The sequence below is a fragment of the Papio anubis genome, chromosome 2 (genome assembly GCF_008728515.1).
Source record: "Papio anubis isolate 15944 chromosome 2, Panubis1.0, whole genome shotgun sequence".
Taxonomy (NCBI): Eukaryota; Metazoa; Chordata; class Mammalia; order Primates; family Cercopithecidae; genus Papio; species Papio anubis.
Genome location: NC_044977.1, coordinates 187,409,328 through 187,426,949, shown reverse-complemented (window position 1 = coordinate 187,426,949; position 17,622 = coordinate 187,409,328). Strand labels below are relative to the sequence as shown.

The following is a 17,622-nucleotide window of genomic DNA, read 5'->3' as shown; positions in this document are numbered from 1 at the left end:
TATCAGACTGAATTAAATTGGAAATATTCTCCAAGCTTTAAGAATTCCCTAAAGAATTTGAAAGAGGGTGAGGAAAAAAGTAGTAAAAAGGTGTTCTTGCAATTGTCCTGGCCTGTGATACATACGGAGGTCTTTTTCTCTCTTCACTTGTATGTGACAAAGATTCTTTCCTTGGCCAAACTCTACTCAGGTTCCTATGAGCAATTTTCCAACAAGGCCTGACTTTTGGACTTCTGAGTTCATCTCTGCATGGTCCAATTTTAGCACAAATCCGGCTAACTCAGTTTACTGAAAGTCCTGCACCCTCGATATCTAATCAAATCCCTCATTTCCCATCCTGGATGTCTTATCACACTGGCTTGCCTTCAGCATGGATCCTACTAAGTAGACTTCGCCGGAATACCACTCGGATCCTTGATGTTTCCTCTTAGCAGTTTTTCACCGAGCGACCCTCACTGTGCTCCTTGGCTATGAATTCCTACATTTCCTTTTTACATTCGGGGTCAAGCTCAATCTCTCTTCCCAATGCAAGACCCAATCTCAGTGGTCTTTACGTTTATCTTGATAGTCACCCCCCACCAGGCTTTAACAAAGTCTTTCTTACTGTCTTTAATAAGCATTAGAATAATTTTTTCTTTCATACATAATTATATTTGTTTTCTACCTGTTTGGGGCTTCTTTTTTTGTTGTTGTTTTTTCTTTTTTGTTGTTTTTTTGGTTTTTTTTTTTTTCCTCTCATTTTTCCTCTATTCCATTAATTCTGAAAACAACTACTACCCTGCTCAAACATCTTCTCCGAGGCTTGCTTTCCCTTCAACCTGTTCAGGTACACGTCATCTATTCCATATAAGGTTTTCTTCTAAGGCTTTATCTGAAAATAAGTTCTCTGGCTTTAAAGAAATAAAACAAGAAATTTTTCATCTCTAACATTTTCATATTTTAGTATTAGTTATAAAATAAAAGATAAATTACAAAAGAAAAAATATAAATAGCCGACAAGCATATTTAAAAGATTAATCTTTCTAGTAATCAAGAAAATGTGTCTTAAAACAAGATAGGATTTTTAAGCTATCAAGTTGACATGGATTATGCAACATACCTGTGTTTCTCAGAGTTTGAGTATACAACATTATTCACACTCTGAAAAAAGAAATACATTTCACAATTATTTTTAAATACAGTCTTTAATCTTTTCATATTTCTAGGAGTTTATCATAAGGAAACATTTAACAATGTAAACAAATATTTAGCTGGAGGGATAGTTATCAAAGTGCTGTCTTTATTAGGGGAGTAAAAAGAATTTGAAATGCCATAAGTATCAAATAAATGTAAATTAACTTCAGCTGTTTATGGTAAAATTGTAGTGGAACAATGCTTAGAGGGACTGGTATTCACAATATATCAATTTTAAAAGATGTGTTTCAAAATAATATGAATCCTATTTTAGTAAAATAAATATGCATATGTGAGTGTCCATGTACGTCTGCCTGTGTGTGTGTTTGTGTGTGTTGCTTGGGAAAAACATAAATGAGTTATTTTTTGCATTGGAATTACAAAGTTTCTAATTTAGATTCAGTATTTGTGGTTTTTTTAAGTAGGGAAAAAAATAAGAAAAAAAAGTATTGTTAAATGTCAAAAGTACAGAGTCTTTCTCCCAAGACTGATGACGGAAGAGGAAAAAGTACAACCCTAAGAAAGAGTTCAGCTTTCCTTTTTCAATTTTCGGTTCTTCATTGTTTTTAGATGAAAACTCCTAATTAGCAAATCACCTTTTGATAAGCAATGAGTGTCCTGGTGTGGCCAAAATGCAATTGTTGAGGCAATTAATTAGTCATTGAACAAACGTATAACTACTTTTGTCCCTTAAATAGAAAGAACATATAGGGTGTTTGTCTCTTCAGGTTTTCTCTATACCTGACTTCTGTTCTCTTTCGCAGTTAATAATACTTTTTCCAGTGGGTTCATGACAAAGGTATATATATATTTATTCAAACCACTCAGTCTGTCCATTTCTAGCAGCTACAGTAAAAATTCCAGTGTTAAAGTAGATGACAACTATTGATTAATGGTTGAGGAAAAAGCAATATTTTTTTCAATTGTTTTTCTCTGTCAACAACTAAGAAAAACAAAATACTAGGGAAATTACTGAATTGCTGATTAAGCAATGTTAAAATAGACACTAATACTTTGCAAAGTAAGATACAAATACATTACTTCTAATCTTAATTTCAAAACAAAATGTAATAAAGTTTAACAAATAATTTGCATGAATAATATTTTCTAACTTTCAAAAAGTCATTTGAATAAATTATGAAAAAACAGATAAGCAAAAGAAAATATAAGTTAAAATCATCCGTCATCCCACTGCCATAGGACACTATCCTTAACATTTGTATATTTACTGTTGTAGTCTATTTTCTATACTAAAATAGATAGGTGTATATAACATATATAACTTGAATCATAGTAAGCCTGTTGCTTCATAAGATTCATTCCATTAAAAAATAAGTCATGAAGCTATTTTGTGGATTACTATCTTATAACAGAAATGTAATGGCAGCAGGACGATCCGCATGACAAGCCGATAAAAATTTATTTTCTTTTCCACTTTTTATTTTGAAATTTTAGACTCAGAATAGTTGCGGCAATAGCACAAAGAAATCCTAAAAGTCTTAAATTCCTGAATGTTAACCTTTTACTGCATGTGTTCAGCATTCCCATGCATACTCTCTCTCTTTCCCTCTCATATGACTCCTTCTCTCCGCAGACGTATGTATACATGTGTATGTATATGTGTGTGTGTGTGTGTGTGTGTGTGTATAATACTTTCTAAAGAGAAAGCTGAAAACAGAATTACACTCTAAACACCTGAGTGTAATTTTCTAAAATGAAGGATGTTCTTTTACATAAACATTACAATTAATAAAATTAGTAAAATTACTTAACATTGATGCAATACTTCTTGTGATACACAGATCAAAGTTACAGAATAAATTCAAATTACTCCCATTTTTTCCATAATGCCTTTTATAGAGCAGGAATGTTCTTTTTCTTATCCAGAGCACAAGCAAGGATAACACACTGCATTAGTAAATGGGTCAGAGCCAAATCATGGTGGACATTAAGATGTAGGTCTATTAAGAAGTTTCTACTTACTCTTATAAGAATAGAAGACATTGGAAGTTTTAAGCTCAGATTATCAAATTTTGTTTTGTTTTGTTTTATTTTTTAAAGGCATTTCTGTTACCATTACAGAAAACAATTTGGAAGAACAAGACTGTTTAATACATTTCTGGAGCAGTACGACACAAGAGGACAAGGCACCAACTATACAGATGGAGAGGAGGGGAAAATAAGAGATGAATCAAAATGACGTGTGCAAAGGCAGCTTCTGCTCCTCCATTCCAAAGTAGGAATTAAATAGTTTAAGTTTGTAATGGCAGACCTTTTCCTACCACTGGTATTCACTTGTAAGGAAGACGACAAGAAAATTTCCTGCCTTCAACTTATGTTTGCAAAGAGTGTTTTAAGATTGAGTTTGTAACACATTGTGTATTTCTCAGTGAAAAAGGATAGTCCAGTTTAACAACTGTCCATTTCACATCTAAAAATCTGTTATACCATCAGAGCCCCCTATTGTACGTCAAATTATGAAAGGCCTTGAATATCAGTCCCAAAAGGTCTTACTTTATCCAATAGCCAGCCTAATGTTAAAGATCATTCTTAGTTTTGCACTTAAATAAATGGATAGTGCTAAACTTCTGTCACTTAACAAGCTAAATTAAAGAATAATTAACAGCCTTATGAGTTAAAATGAAAACTGCACAATGTGTTTTACAATCCTATAAAACCTAATGAAATACATTCAATTAAAAAGTCTCATGTGAGAACGTAGGTTCTTAGGTTCATCATACAATTCAATCTGTGCATCTTCCGGGAATTGAGTTAAAAATGCAGATTTTGATTCCATGGGTCTGGGGTGGGGTCTAAGATTTGTTATTTTAACATCCTGCCAGGGATTGTCCATGATGCTAGTTCCCAGACCACACTCTGAATAACAAGAACGTAGTAATCATTGATTGAGTCTCACTGGATAACACATTTTTACTTGGAGAGGGAGGTGGCACAGCAGGCTGGAAAGAGTACAAGGGTGGGAGTCAAGGATAAGTAATTCAAGAACTATCTCTGCCATGAATAAACTAGGTGACATGAGGCAGATCCTATGATCATTTTGGGCCTCAGTTTCCTCGATGTGTATATCTGTAATGGAAGAGTGAATTGGTTTTCTAGGACATAAGGATGTTTTTAGCAAACATTTAACAAAATTCAAACCTTAAGGAGCAGACATGCTATGGCTGGTTTAATTGCAGTAAGTGTATTTATTTAAAAATATTCAATGTTTTCCTGCTGAGAGTGCATCTGAAATAATTACCATCTGATTATAAAGAAAATGGAAAACTAAATTACCTTCAAGAGAAAATGACCTCTTCTCTTCATAAAGTTGAAGGCTAAATGAAAGAACAAACAAAGATTGTAGCCAAAGAACCATAAATCAGGTGATTAAAATATTCCTTCTCATATCCAGAAATATATACCCTACTTTTCTTCCTTAGGCATGGCTTTTAGCTAAATACACTGTTTTTGAATTTGAAATGAAGCAGTTTTTCATTTCATTTAAACATGTGGCTCTCAACTGATGGGACGCAAAAGACAATTAAGTGTAGTCTATTGCAGAAGCATTCAGATTAGTAGGGGCAGAGTGTTCTCAAGAAATCAATGGGGTCTAATCAGAACACCCAAATCCAAAAGTATATACCTTGTACATCGATGTTCATCAGGGATATGGGTCTAAAATTCTCTTTTCTTGTTGCGTCTCTGCCAGGCTTTGGTATCAGGATGATGCTGGCCTCATAAAATGAGTTAGGGAGGATTGCCTCTTTTTCTATCGATTGGCATAGTTTCAGAAGGAATGGTACCAGTTGGAAGTCCTGGCCAGGGCAATCAGGCAGGAGAAAGAAATAAAGGGTATTCAATTAGGAAAAGAAGAAGTCAAATTGTCCCTGTTTGCTGATGACATGATTGTATATTTATAAAACCCCATCGTCTCAGCCCAAAATCTCCTTAAGCTGATAAGAAACTTCAGCAAAGTCTCAGAATACAAAATCAATGTGCAAAAATCACAAGCATTCTTATACACCAATAACAGACAAACAGAGAGCCAAATCATGAGTGAACTCCCTTTCACAATTGCTTCAAAGAGAATAAAATACCTAGGAATCCAACTTACAAGGGATGTGAAGGACGTCTTCAAGGAGAACTACAAACTACTGCTCAGTCAAATAAAAGAGGACACAAACAAATGGAAGAACATTCTATGCTCATGGATAGGAAGAATCAATATCGTGGAAATGGCCATACTGCCCAAGGTAATTTATAGATTCAATGCCATCCCCATCAAGCTACCAATGACTTTCTTCGCAGATTTGGAAAAAACTACTTTAAAGTTCATATGGAACCAAAAAAGAGCCCACATTGCCAAGACAATCCTAAGCCAAAAGAACAAAGCTAGAGGCATCACACTACCTGACTTCAAACTATACTACAAGACTACAGTAACCAAAACAGCATGGTACTGGTACCAAAACAGAGATATAGAGCAATAGAACAGAACAGAGCCCTCAGAAATAATACCACACATCTACAACCATTGATCTTTGACAAACCTGACAAAAACAAGAAATGGGGAAAGGATTCCCTATTTAATAAATGGTGCTGGGAAAACTGGCTAGCCATATTTAGAAAGCTGAAACCGGATCCCTTCCTTACACCTTATACAAAAATTAATTCAAGATGGATTAAAGACTTAAATGTTAGGCCTAAAACCATAAAAACCCTAGAAGAAAACCTAGGTAATTCCATTTGGGACATAGGCATGGGCAAGGACTTCATGTCTAAAACACCAAAAGCAATAGCAACAAAAGCCAAAATTGACAAATGGAATCTAATTAAACTAAAGAGCTTCTGCACAGCAAAAGAAACTACCATCAGAGTGAACAGGCAACCTACAGAATGGGAGAAAATTTTTGCAATCTACTCATCTGACAAAGGGCTAATATCCAGAAACTACAAAGAACTCAAACAAATTTACAAAAAACAAACAAACAACCCCATCAAAAAGTGGGCAAAGGATATGAACAGACACTTCTCAAAAGAAGACATTTATGCAGCCAACAGACACATGATAAATGCTCATCATCACTGGCCATCAGAGAAATGCAAATCAAAACCACAATGAGATACCATCTCACACCAGTTAGAATGGCAATCATTAAAAAGTCAGGAAACAACAGGTGCTGGAGAGGATGTGGAGAAATAGGAACACTTTTACACTGTTGGTGGGACTGTAAACTAGTTCACATTATGGAAAACAGTGTGACGATTCCTCAAGGATCTAGAACTAGAAATACCATTTGACCCAGCCATCCCATTACTGGGTATATACCCAAAGGATTATAAATCATGCTGCTATAAAGACACATGCACATGTATGTTTACTGTGACACTATTCACAATAGCAAAGACTTGGAACCAACCCAAATTCCATCAATGATAGACTGGATTAAGAAAATGTGACATATATACACCATGCAATACTATGCAGCCATAAAAAAGGATAAGTTCATGTCGTTTGGAAGCTGGAAACCATTATCCTCAGCAAACTGTCACCAGGACAAAAAAAAAACAAACGAACACCACATGTTCTCACTCATAGGTGGGAACTGAACAATGAGAACACTTGGACACAGGAAGGGGAACATCACACACCAGGGCCTGTCCTGGTGTGGGGAGAGGGGGGAGGGACAGCATTAGGAGATATAACTAATGTAAATGACGAGTTAATGGGTGCAGCACACCAACATGGCACATGTATACATACGTAACAAACCTGCACGTTGTGCACATGTACCCTAGAACTTAAAGTATAATTAAAAAATAAAAAACAAATTAAAAAATTTAAAAAAAAATTTTTTAAGTATATACCTTGTACAAAACATTATTTCCTCATAATTTGTAAGTAGTCGTATTAGTCTGTTTTCACACTGCTGATAAAGACCTACCCGAGACTGGGCAGTTTACAAAAGAAACAGGTTTATTGAACTTACAGTTCCACGTGGCTAAGGAGGCCTCACAATCATGGCGGAAAGTGAAAAGTAGTCTCACATGGCGACAGACAAGAGAAGAAAGCTTCTGCAGCCAAGCTCCCATTTTTAAAACCGTCAGATCTCGTGAGACTTATTCACTATCACTAGAACAGCACGGGACCCGCCCGATTCAATCACCTCCCACCAGGTTCCTCCTGCAACATGTGGGAATTGTGGGAGTTACAATGCAAAATGCGATTTGGGTAAGGACACAGCCAAACCGTATCAGTAGTAAACTAGATAGAATGGATTTTTAAAAAGTAAAGAAAGAGAAAAAGAGAGAGAAGGAAGGAGAGAGATGTATTATTTAACTTGGCAGAGACTTACAGTGAGCACATTCATTCACTTTCTCACAATCTTTGGGATCAGCTGTGTTTTTGAAGCAGCCCAGTATCCAGGGGTCACCTTTTGCCAGCTGCCTGGGTCCTGCTGCTTTTGATCACTTTCTCTGGCAGATGTGACGGGATTCTATTTGCCAGCTCGCTCCTTTGAGTCTGCTAACTCAGTACACACTGCTCTCATCTCACTAGCAGGGCTGCCTCTGGGTGAAAGCACTTACTCCTGCCAAAGGCGATCTCCCCTTGGAAGGGCAAGCCCCTGTCATCTCCTGACAGCCCAGACTCCCACGGCAGATGCAGCTCTCCCTCTGGTCCTGGTGTCAGATTCAAAGCCCTGACAAGCTTCCATCAGCAGAAGCTCCCTTTTAATTGCTACAGATCAAAAAGTGCTGAACATGTCAATCAAAATAGATAGAACAGGATAGAGGAAGAGAGGAAAGACTGGGCATTTACCAAGGTAACCCAGGCTTTATGCCACCTGGTCCTACCTGATTAATGGGCTGGTCATTTTCCCACCAATACCATAAACAAAAAGCAACCAATTTCAATGTCTGTACATTGACCCTTATTCTCATGTATTTTCTCTTTCCTATAATTTGTCCCTACAGCTACCTCATATTTCCATTAGGAGACACCTGCCAACACACACCCACACCTACAAGAGAGAAAGAGAGAGAGCCCTTAACCGCATTTCTTTTTTTAATTTTACATACTTGTTATTCCTTTGTTCCTTCCTATTGCATTCCTTCGACATGGCAAAAAACGTGATTTTCACAGCTGGAAGTGGGCTTCACTAAACAGAGTCTAACAGTTGAGTAAACTAAGGCCAAGAGAATTGATCTGACTTATGCAAGGCTACACAGAAGCTTTACCTACTACCCCACTTTCTATTTAATGTACGCTTCTATTTCATGACTATGCTAGCTACATTTCAATAGCCTGATCTAAACGCTCCAGAGGCAATCACAGTGCTGGTGCGAAACCAAGCCCACTGTGCCACATTGGCCCTGCCACTCAATAGCTTCCTTCTCTGTGCAATGAGAACGTGCAGCCTTCCCTACCTTGCAGAGGAGTTGTGAGCATTGCAACTACTGTCTTGGTAATGCTATTCAGTCCAAACACAGTGAGTTCTAATTTATCGACTATTTCTTTTTTTTTTTTTTCTTTTTTTAACTTTCATGTTAAGTTCAGGGGAACATGTGCAGGTTTATTATGTAGACAAATTCGTGTCATGGGGGTTTGTTGAACAGATTATTTCATTGCTCAGGTATTAAGTCTAGTACCCATTAGTTATCTGTCCTGATCCAGTCCCTCCTCCCACCCTCTACCCTCTGAAAGGCTCAGTGTATGTTTTTCCCCTCTATGTACCCATGTGTTCTCATCATTTAGCTCACACATGCAATATCTGGTTTTCTGTTCCTGCGTTAGTTTTCTAAGGATAATGGCCTCCAGTTCCATCCATATGCCTGTAAATGATATGATCTCATTCTCTTTTATGACTGCATAGTATTCCATGGTGTGTATGTACCACATTTTCTTTATCCAGTCTATCACTGATCGGCATTGAAGCTGATTCCATTTCTTTGCTATTGTAAATAGTACTGCAATGAACATATGTGTGCATGTGTCTTTAGAATAGAACAAATTGTATATTCCTTTGAGTATATACCCAGTTATGGGATTCTTGGGTCAAATGGCATTTCTGTTTTTAGGTCTTTTAGGAATTGCCACACTGTCTTCCACAATGGTTCAACTAATTTACACTCCCACCAGTAGTGTATAGGCATTCCTTTTTCTCCACAACCTCACCAGCATCTGTTACTTTTTGACTTTTTCATAGTCGTCATTCTGGCTAGTATGAGATGGCATCTCATCATGGTTTTGATTTGCATTTCTCTAATGTTCAGTGATTTTGAGCTTTTTTTTTTATATGATTGTTAGCTGTATGTATGTCTTCTTTTGAAAAGTGTCTGTTCATGTCCTTTGCCTGCTTTTTAATGCGGTAGTTATTTTTTCCTTGTAAATGTTCCTTATAGATGTCAGTTCCTTATAGATGCTGGATATTAGACCTTTATTGGATGCATAGTTTGCAAACATTTTCTCCCATTCTGTAGGATGTCTGCTCACTCTGTCTATAGTTTATAGTTTCCTTAGCTGTGCAGAAGTGCTTAAATTCTATTTGTCAATTTTTGCTTTTGTTGCAATTGCTTGTGGCACCTTTGTCATGAAATCTTTGCCTGTTCCTATGCCCTGAATGGTATTACCTAGGCTGTCTTCCACGGTTTTTATAGTTTGCTGTTTTATATTTAAGTCTTTAATACATCTTGAGTTAATTTTTGTATGTGGCATAAAGAAGAGATCCAGTTTCAATCTTCTGCATATGGCCAGCCAGTTATCTCAGCACCATTTATTGAATACGGAATCCTTTCCCCATTGTTTGTTTTTGTATCAACTATTTCTTAGGTAGAAATTGGTATTCAGAAGAAGTAAAACATTTACAGTTTACTCAACTTATTTAATGCATCTCAATAAGTTAGAGACTAATGATCTCCCAAAATTGAGGTTTTCGTGATTTTTTTTTTTTTTTTTTTTTTTTTTGGTGGATCAACAGATTGAAAAAATGTTATTTTCCCAAGTAAACAAGTTTCTAAAATTCTCACTTACTGCCACTTTTGTTTTATAAACTAAAAAAAAAATACTTAAATTCTAAGTAGAATAAAGGGCATAATTTGAAAACCAAAAATAATCCTTCCCCAAAACAAATAATACTTTTGATTCTGATGAGAAAATGCTGTCATGGACCAGTGTAACAAGCACTAGAGTTTGAAAGCCCTGTGTTTTTATCTCATCTATAATAAGAAAGAGGCATATTGCCAGAGACTGTATGCAGCCCTCCTTCTTCCCATCTTCCCATATGTGCCAGAAAGAGGCAAAGCTCAGGGGCTTTGACTGAGATGACATTTTTCCAGGACTCTAAATGAAGCAGCTGTCAGTCACCGAAGACTTATCCAGTGTTCATCAAATCTGCACATAAATTTGATTTGCCAAAGTCAGTATCCAAAAAAAAAAAAAAATCATCAAACACAGACAACAAGCAAATCTAACAAAATGAACGCTGGAAAAACAGCAAGCTTTGCCCCTTATTGTAAAACTCACCTGTACTTCTGGTGATGTTCATAAAAATGGTGTATGAGAAAACAGACTGAAAGCTTAATAAAAGATCAATGTGAGCTGTGACTGCACGAACGGTGTTCAACTTTAGGAAGCAATAGCTTGAACTCAGTTTTGTGGCATTCAGACCATGCCTGGAGGTGAGATTTCAACAGGGATAAAGACAGACTAAAAAAGGCAAGAGGAGACAATCAGAAGTGCAAAGGCCCTGGGCTGTATCGTAAAAAGATACTGATGACCCCAGGGATGTCTATGTCAGAGTAGTAAAATTTCAGGAGCAACAGTCACTGTTTTCAGATGGCTGAAGAGCTGTCATGTAGAAGAGAAAATAGAACTGCCAGAGGCACATGAAGGTCAAAATGATTGGAAACCAAGTAAAATAGACTTATGCAGCATAAAGAAAAAAGTCTAACTCTTACAGTTGCTCCCCTCTTCCCAGCCCCGCCAAAATGGAGTGATTTTCTTGAGCAGTGTTGAGTTCCTTACACTGGGAAGTAAGGAATATACACACTGAAGAATTATACCAGAAAGTCTAACAAAAAGAAAAAAGATGGTGCTATAGATTCCAGCTAACAGCTGGAAATCTGATAATTCTAGTATATAATCTTGAACATCTCCCAGCTACTTTTTCAGTCTTGCTTTGCCCACAAGTGAGGCTATTATATATAATAAACTCAGAGCATCTTTGCAGTTTGAACATGCTCTGGCTTTTATCAATAACCATATCTGGGCTTTTTCTCTTACTTTTGATTCTGCAGCTATCATTTATTGACTATTTTCCTTGAAAAGGGCGCTGTAAACTATTGAAGTATGTTATATTATTATTCCCATTTGAAAGACAGAGAAGCTAACTTTCAGAGCCCATACATAATTTGCCAAAGCCACACAGCTGGCAAGTCAAGGACATAATTCTAAACCCAAATTTGTCTGAAGCTCTTAAACCACATGGTGCATGGACTGAAAACATTTAAAATTTATTATCTTGAAAGGATTCTCATTTTGTCCTAGCAGTATTTGTTTCGTTGCCAAATCATATGCCTATAAAGTTACACAAATTCCTGATTATCCAAGGATTAACTTGGAGATCAGCACCATGAAACTGTTGCCCTTCCCTGACCTGTTTTCTTTGATATTAATACAAGCGTCCACGATAATTCCTCTTTTCCTGTCCTGGGACTCACTGCCCATAAAAATGATACTTCCAACAACGTAGGATGACGTGTCTTTGGCCCCTCAACCATAGTTGCCTCTCTTTGCACTCCACCTCAGTTATTTACTATATGGGCTCAAGACCTATACCATATCTAAAATATTTTCTTTCTGACTATAACAATTTATCCTTTACACTAAATCCCTTATTTCGTGACCCCTGAACTCTGATCTTGTGGTGATCTGATGGAAAAACTGTTCCCTACTCTCCAAGAACGTTACTTCTTGCCCCCTGGCCTCATCCAAAGATCTCATAGTGCTTTACCTTAACCTCTTTCTCTCCTCTGGCTCTAGACCTCCCTGTTACACATGCCCATCGAAACCCCAACAATGCATCACTCTCCACCATTCACATCTTCTGCTTCTACATAGGGGTTGCCCATGTGGCTGCTGAAACCAAGCAGCTGTGAAGATTGATGCCACAATAAATGAGCACAATCCAATCACAGCTGTTTTCTCAATCGACAGTGCTCAGCAATTCCTAGTCAGTCCCTTTTATTGTTTGCCTCAGCCCTTCCTCTAAACTGTCACCATTCTCCACAAGCTTCTAAATCTCACTGTTCTATTGTAGAACATAACTTGTCGTCGTATTTCACGTTCCTCAAACTTCCAACCTTGCCTCCTCGTTCTCAACACAGGAAATCCCCTTCTACCGCATGGAAGGCAAAAAACAAAGAAATCAAAAATAGAAATTCTATTTGTTTTCTATTAGCACATCTATGTGCATCTGCATTCTTTTTTCCCTCATCTTCATATTATATATGACCTATGTATACTCTAATTTAATGTTGCACAGGCATACCACTGAGAGATTGCAGATTGAGTCCCAGACCACTGCAATAAAAAAAAATCACAAATATTCCCGTTTCCCAGTGCACATAAAAGTCGTGTTTACACCTTAATATAATTTAACTGTGCAATAGCATTATGTCTAGAAAAGCAATATACATACCTTAATTTTAAAATATTTTATTGCTAAAAACTGCTAAAGATCCTTCAGCACACTGCAAACTTTTTGCAGGTGGATGGTCTTGCCTTGATGTTGATGGCTGCTGACAGATCAGAGTGATGGTTGCTAAAAGGTTGGGGTGGTTGTGGCAATTTCTTAAAATTAGACGACAATGAAATTTGCTGCATCAACTGACTTATTTTCATGAAAGATTTCTCTGTAGCATATGATACTATTTGATAGAGTTTTATCCACAATATAACTTTAAAAATTGGAGTCAGTGCTCTCAAACCACGCTGTTGCTTTACCCACTAAGTTTATATAATGTTTTCAATATTTTGTTTTCATTTTAATAATGTTCACAGCATCTTCACTAGGAGTAGATTCCATCTCAGGAAACCACTTTCTTTGCTCATCCAGAAGAAGCAACTTCTTATCCACTCAAGTTTGATCATCAGATTGCAGCAATTCAGTCACATATTCAGGCACCATCTCCAATTATAGTTATCTTGCTATTTCTACCACATTGGCATTTATTTTCTCCACAGGAGTCTGGAACCCCTCCAAGTCATCCATGAGCATTAGAATCAACTTCTGAATTCCTGTTAATGTTGATATTTTAACCTCTTCCCATGAATCATGAATGTTCTTAATGGCATTGCAAATGTTGAATCCCTTCCAGAAGTTTTTCAATTTATTTTGCCCAGATCCAACAGAGGAATGACAATCTATGGCAGTTATGGTCTCACAATATGTATTTTTTAAATAATCAGACTTGAAAGTTCAAATTATTCCTTGGTCTATGGGCTGCAGAATGGATGTTGTGTTAGCAGGCATGAAAATAACATTAATATCCTGGTACATCTCTATCAAAGCTCTAGGGTCACTAGGTTCATAATCAGTGAGCAATAATATTTTTAAAGGAATTTTTTTTCTGAACAGTTGGTCTCAACAGTGGGCTTAAAATATTCAGCAAACCATGCTGTAAGTAGATGTGCTGTCATCCAGGTTTCATTTTTCCATTTATAGAGCACAGGCAGAGTAGATTAAGCATAAGTCTTAAGGATTCTCGGGTTTTTGGAAGGGTAAGTGCGCACTGACTTCAACTGAAAGTCACCAGCTGCATTAGCTTCTAACAAGAGAGTCAGCCTGTCCTTTGAAGCTTTAAGCCAGGCATTAACTTCACTCCAAATTTGAGAGTCCTAAATGGCATCTTCTTCCAATACAAGGCTAATTCATCCACATTGAAAATCTGTTGTTTGGTGTAGCCACTTTCATCAATTATCTTTGCTAGATCTTCTGGACAATTTGCTTCTGAAGCAGCTGACTTGCTGCTCCATCTTGCACTTTCATGTTATGGAGGTGGCTTCCTTCGTTAAACTTCATGAACCAACCTCTGCTAGCTTCAAACTTTCCTTGTGCAGCTTTCTCACCTCTCTCATAGTTCACAGAATTGAAGAGCATTAGGGCCTTCTTCTAGATTAGGCTTAGCTAAAGGAGACATTGTGGCTGGTTTGATCTTCTATCCAGAGAACTAAACCCTTCTCCCTATAAGCAATAAGGCTCTTTCACTTTATCCCTCATGTATTCACTGGAGTAGCACTTTTAATTTCCTTCAAAACCTTTTACATTCACAACTTGGCTGTTTGGTGCAAGAAGCCTAGCTTTCAGCCTGTCTCAGCTTTTGACATACGTTCCTCACTGAATTTCGATCATTTCTAGCATTAGATTGAAAGCGTGAGATGCACAACTCTACCTTTCACTTGGGCACTTGGAGGCCATTGTAGGGTTATTAAATAGCCTAATTTCAATATTGCTGTATCTCACGGAATACTGAGGCCTGAGGAGAGGGAGAGAGAGAGGGGAATGGCTATTGGTAGAGCCGTCAGAACACACACAATATTTATCTATTAAATTAACCATCTTATTTGGGCATAGTTGATGATGCCCCAAAACAATTACAATGGTGACATTCAGGATTACTGATTGCAAATCACCATAACAGATACAACAATAATGAAGAAGTCTGAAATACTGTTAGGAAAATGGTGCTGAGACTTGCTCAATGCAGGGTTTCCACAAACCTTCAGTTTAAAAAAAAACAGTATCTTTGAAATGCAATGAGCTATGCCTATAAAAGGCCAGTTTCTTATATATGCACATATAGGTGTATATTAGGCAAATTTCTCATATACGTAAGGGCAATTTCTTATAGATACATATTTAGGTCTGTGTTTTATGTATATATAAAACGTATATGACTATATGTCTCTGACTCCTCTATCAGGAATTTTATTGTCAATAACATACTTTTATTATTTTTCTTTTTTTTGAGGCAGAGTCTGGCTCTGTAACCCAAGCTGGAGTGCAGTGATGTGACCACAGTTCACTGCAACCTCAACCTCCCAGGCTCAAGCGATCCTCCCACCTCAGCCAGTCAAGTAGCTGGGACTGTAGGCACGCACCACCACGAGCGGTTACTTTTTGCAATAATGCACTTTCTTTTCTGTTTTCTTCAAACTATTCTCTTAAAGCCTACTTGTCAATATTCTCAGATTTTCTACAGTTAGCATCTACTACTAGTATCTTTGAAACACAATGAGATATGCGTACTCATTGATAAAGTATTGCTTTTGTAAAGGCAGGATTTTTTTTTTTTTCTTCTAACTGAATTAGTGCCTTGGTTTTCACATTCAGCCAATCCAGTAGACTCAGTCTGGGAGTGCTTCAAGGTTAATACTGTCTTGCCATCTCCGGGTGCCCTCTGCTGGCAAAATGAGAGTACAACATGTAAAGAAACAGTTCAGTCTGGTGAAGGTGACACCACTTCATACTTACCAATTACTGGGAAGTTTATAAAATGCCATTACTTTGGAAGGTCAAGGTGGGCGGATTATCTGAGGTCAGGAGTTTGTGACCCGTCTGGCCAACATGCTGAAACCCCGTCTCTACTAAAACTACAAAAAAAAAAAAAAAAATTAGCCGGGTGTGGTGGCACACGCCTGTAATCCCAGTTACTCAGGAGGCTGAGGCAGGAGAATCGCTTGAATCCAGGAAGCGCAGGTTGCAGTGATCCGACATCTCGCTATTGCATTCAAGCCTGGGTGACAACAGCGAAACTCCGTCTCAAAACAAACAAACAAACAAAACAAACACTTTCACTTCCGTAATTGTATAACACTAGTTAACATGTTTAAATGTTGCTCATTTAAGCTGACGTAGATAACAGGTGGACTGTCCAATATGGTAGTTACTAGTCACCTGAGCACTTGAAAAGTACTTAGTTCAAGTTGAAAGTCTTGTAAATATACACCGTATTTGAAGAGTTACAGTGGCAAAAACAAATGTCAAATATATATAATTAATAATGTATTGATTACATGCTAAAATACTATTTTAGATATATTAAAATTTTCTCAACTCATAATTTTCTACCTTTAAAAATATGGTTACCAGAAAATTGTAAAACACATATATCTCTTGCATTGTTTTTCTACTTTACAATATGCTACATTCTGAAGTGATAGTATCAGGCAGAAACTTCAAAGTAGGTGGTAAAAAATGGTTACGTGGCACCTGAAATTCTCATGTAGATAGATGGTATAAAATCACTGGGAAAACAAAAATCTGAGAAAGATTTTATCAATTTTTTTGTATATTTTAAGATGGAGTCTTGCACTGTCACCTGGGCTGGAGTGCAGTGGCACTCTCGGCTCACTGCAATCTCTGCCTCCTGGTTCAAGCAATTCTCCTGCCGCAGCCTCCCAAGTAGCTGGGATTACAGGTGCCCACCACCACGCCTGGCTAATTTTGTGTATTTTTAGTAGAGACAGGGTTTCACCACGTTGGCCAGGTTGGTCTCAAACTCCTGACCTCAGGTGATCCACCCTCCTCGGCCTCCCAAAGTGCTAGATTACAGGTGTGAGCCACTGTGCCCAGCCAATTTCATCAATTTTTGGATCGATTTTGGAGAATCACTGATGTGTTAAGTGCCGAAAACCACCATCTCTCCTCAGAGTGGGGACAGGGTAGGAAGCGCCTATGCCTTAATTCAGGTTTATTGAAGGGCATCAGCTGGACCACTGTGAGAGCTTTTCAAGAGGCCAGTCACATGGCCTGTGGGAGCAAAATACAGGGGCTGTGACTAGGGGAAGGAATGTGGTTTGGGATCTGCATTTCCACTCAAATCTCATATTGAATTGTATTCCTCAGTGTTGGAGGGGAAGTCTGGTGGGAAGCGACCAGATCATGGGGGTGGATTTCTCATGAATGATTTAGTACCATACTCTTGGTACTGTCCTCGCAATAGTGAGTGATTCTCCCCAGATCTGGTTGTTGAAAAGTGTGTGACACCTCCCCTCTTGCTCTCTTGCTCCTGCTTTCACCACATGATGTGGCTGCTTCCCGTTCGCCTTCCTCCATGATTACAAACTTCCTGAGGCCTCCCCAGAAGTAGCTGTCACTATGCTTCCTGCACAGTCCATAGAACCATGAGCCAATTAAATTTCTGGGTTTTGTTTTGTTTTTGAGATGGAGTCTCGCTCTGTCACCCAGGCTGGAGTACAGTGGTGTTAGCTCACTGCAACCTCCGTCTCCCAGTTTCAAGCGATTCTCCTGCCTCAGCCTCCCGAGTAGCTGGGACCACAGGCAGGCACCACCATGCCTGGCTAACTTTTTGTATTTTTAGTGGAGACAGGCTAGGCTGGCTAGGCTGGTCTCGAACTCCCGACCTCAGGTTATCTGCCTCCCTTGG

At 37.9% G+C, this 17,622-nt stretch overlaps 1 protein-coding gene across 2 annotated transcripts in view; it reads right to left on the bottom strand.

Annotated features, from left to right (window-relative positions):
* Positions 1-15,822, bottom strand: part of PYDC2 (pyrin domain containing 2) — a 100,644-nt gene extending 84,822 nt beyond the window's left edge. For both annotated transcript variants that reach the window (XR_644324.4, XR_002520626.2), the window contains exons 1-4: positions 15,708-15,822; positions 4,817-4,988; positions 4,468-4,508; positions 1,100-1,140 (exon numbers count right to left, since the gene is read on the bottom strand). The gene's annotated coding sequence lies outside the window, so the exon portion shown is untranslated. The remainder of the gene's footprint in view (positions 1-1,099; positions 1,141-4,467; positions 4,509-4,816; positions 4,989-15,707) is intronic.
* Positions 15,823-17,622: the final 1,800 nt, after the last annotated feature.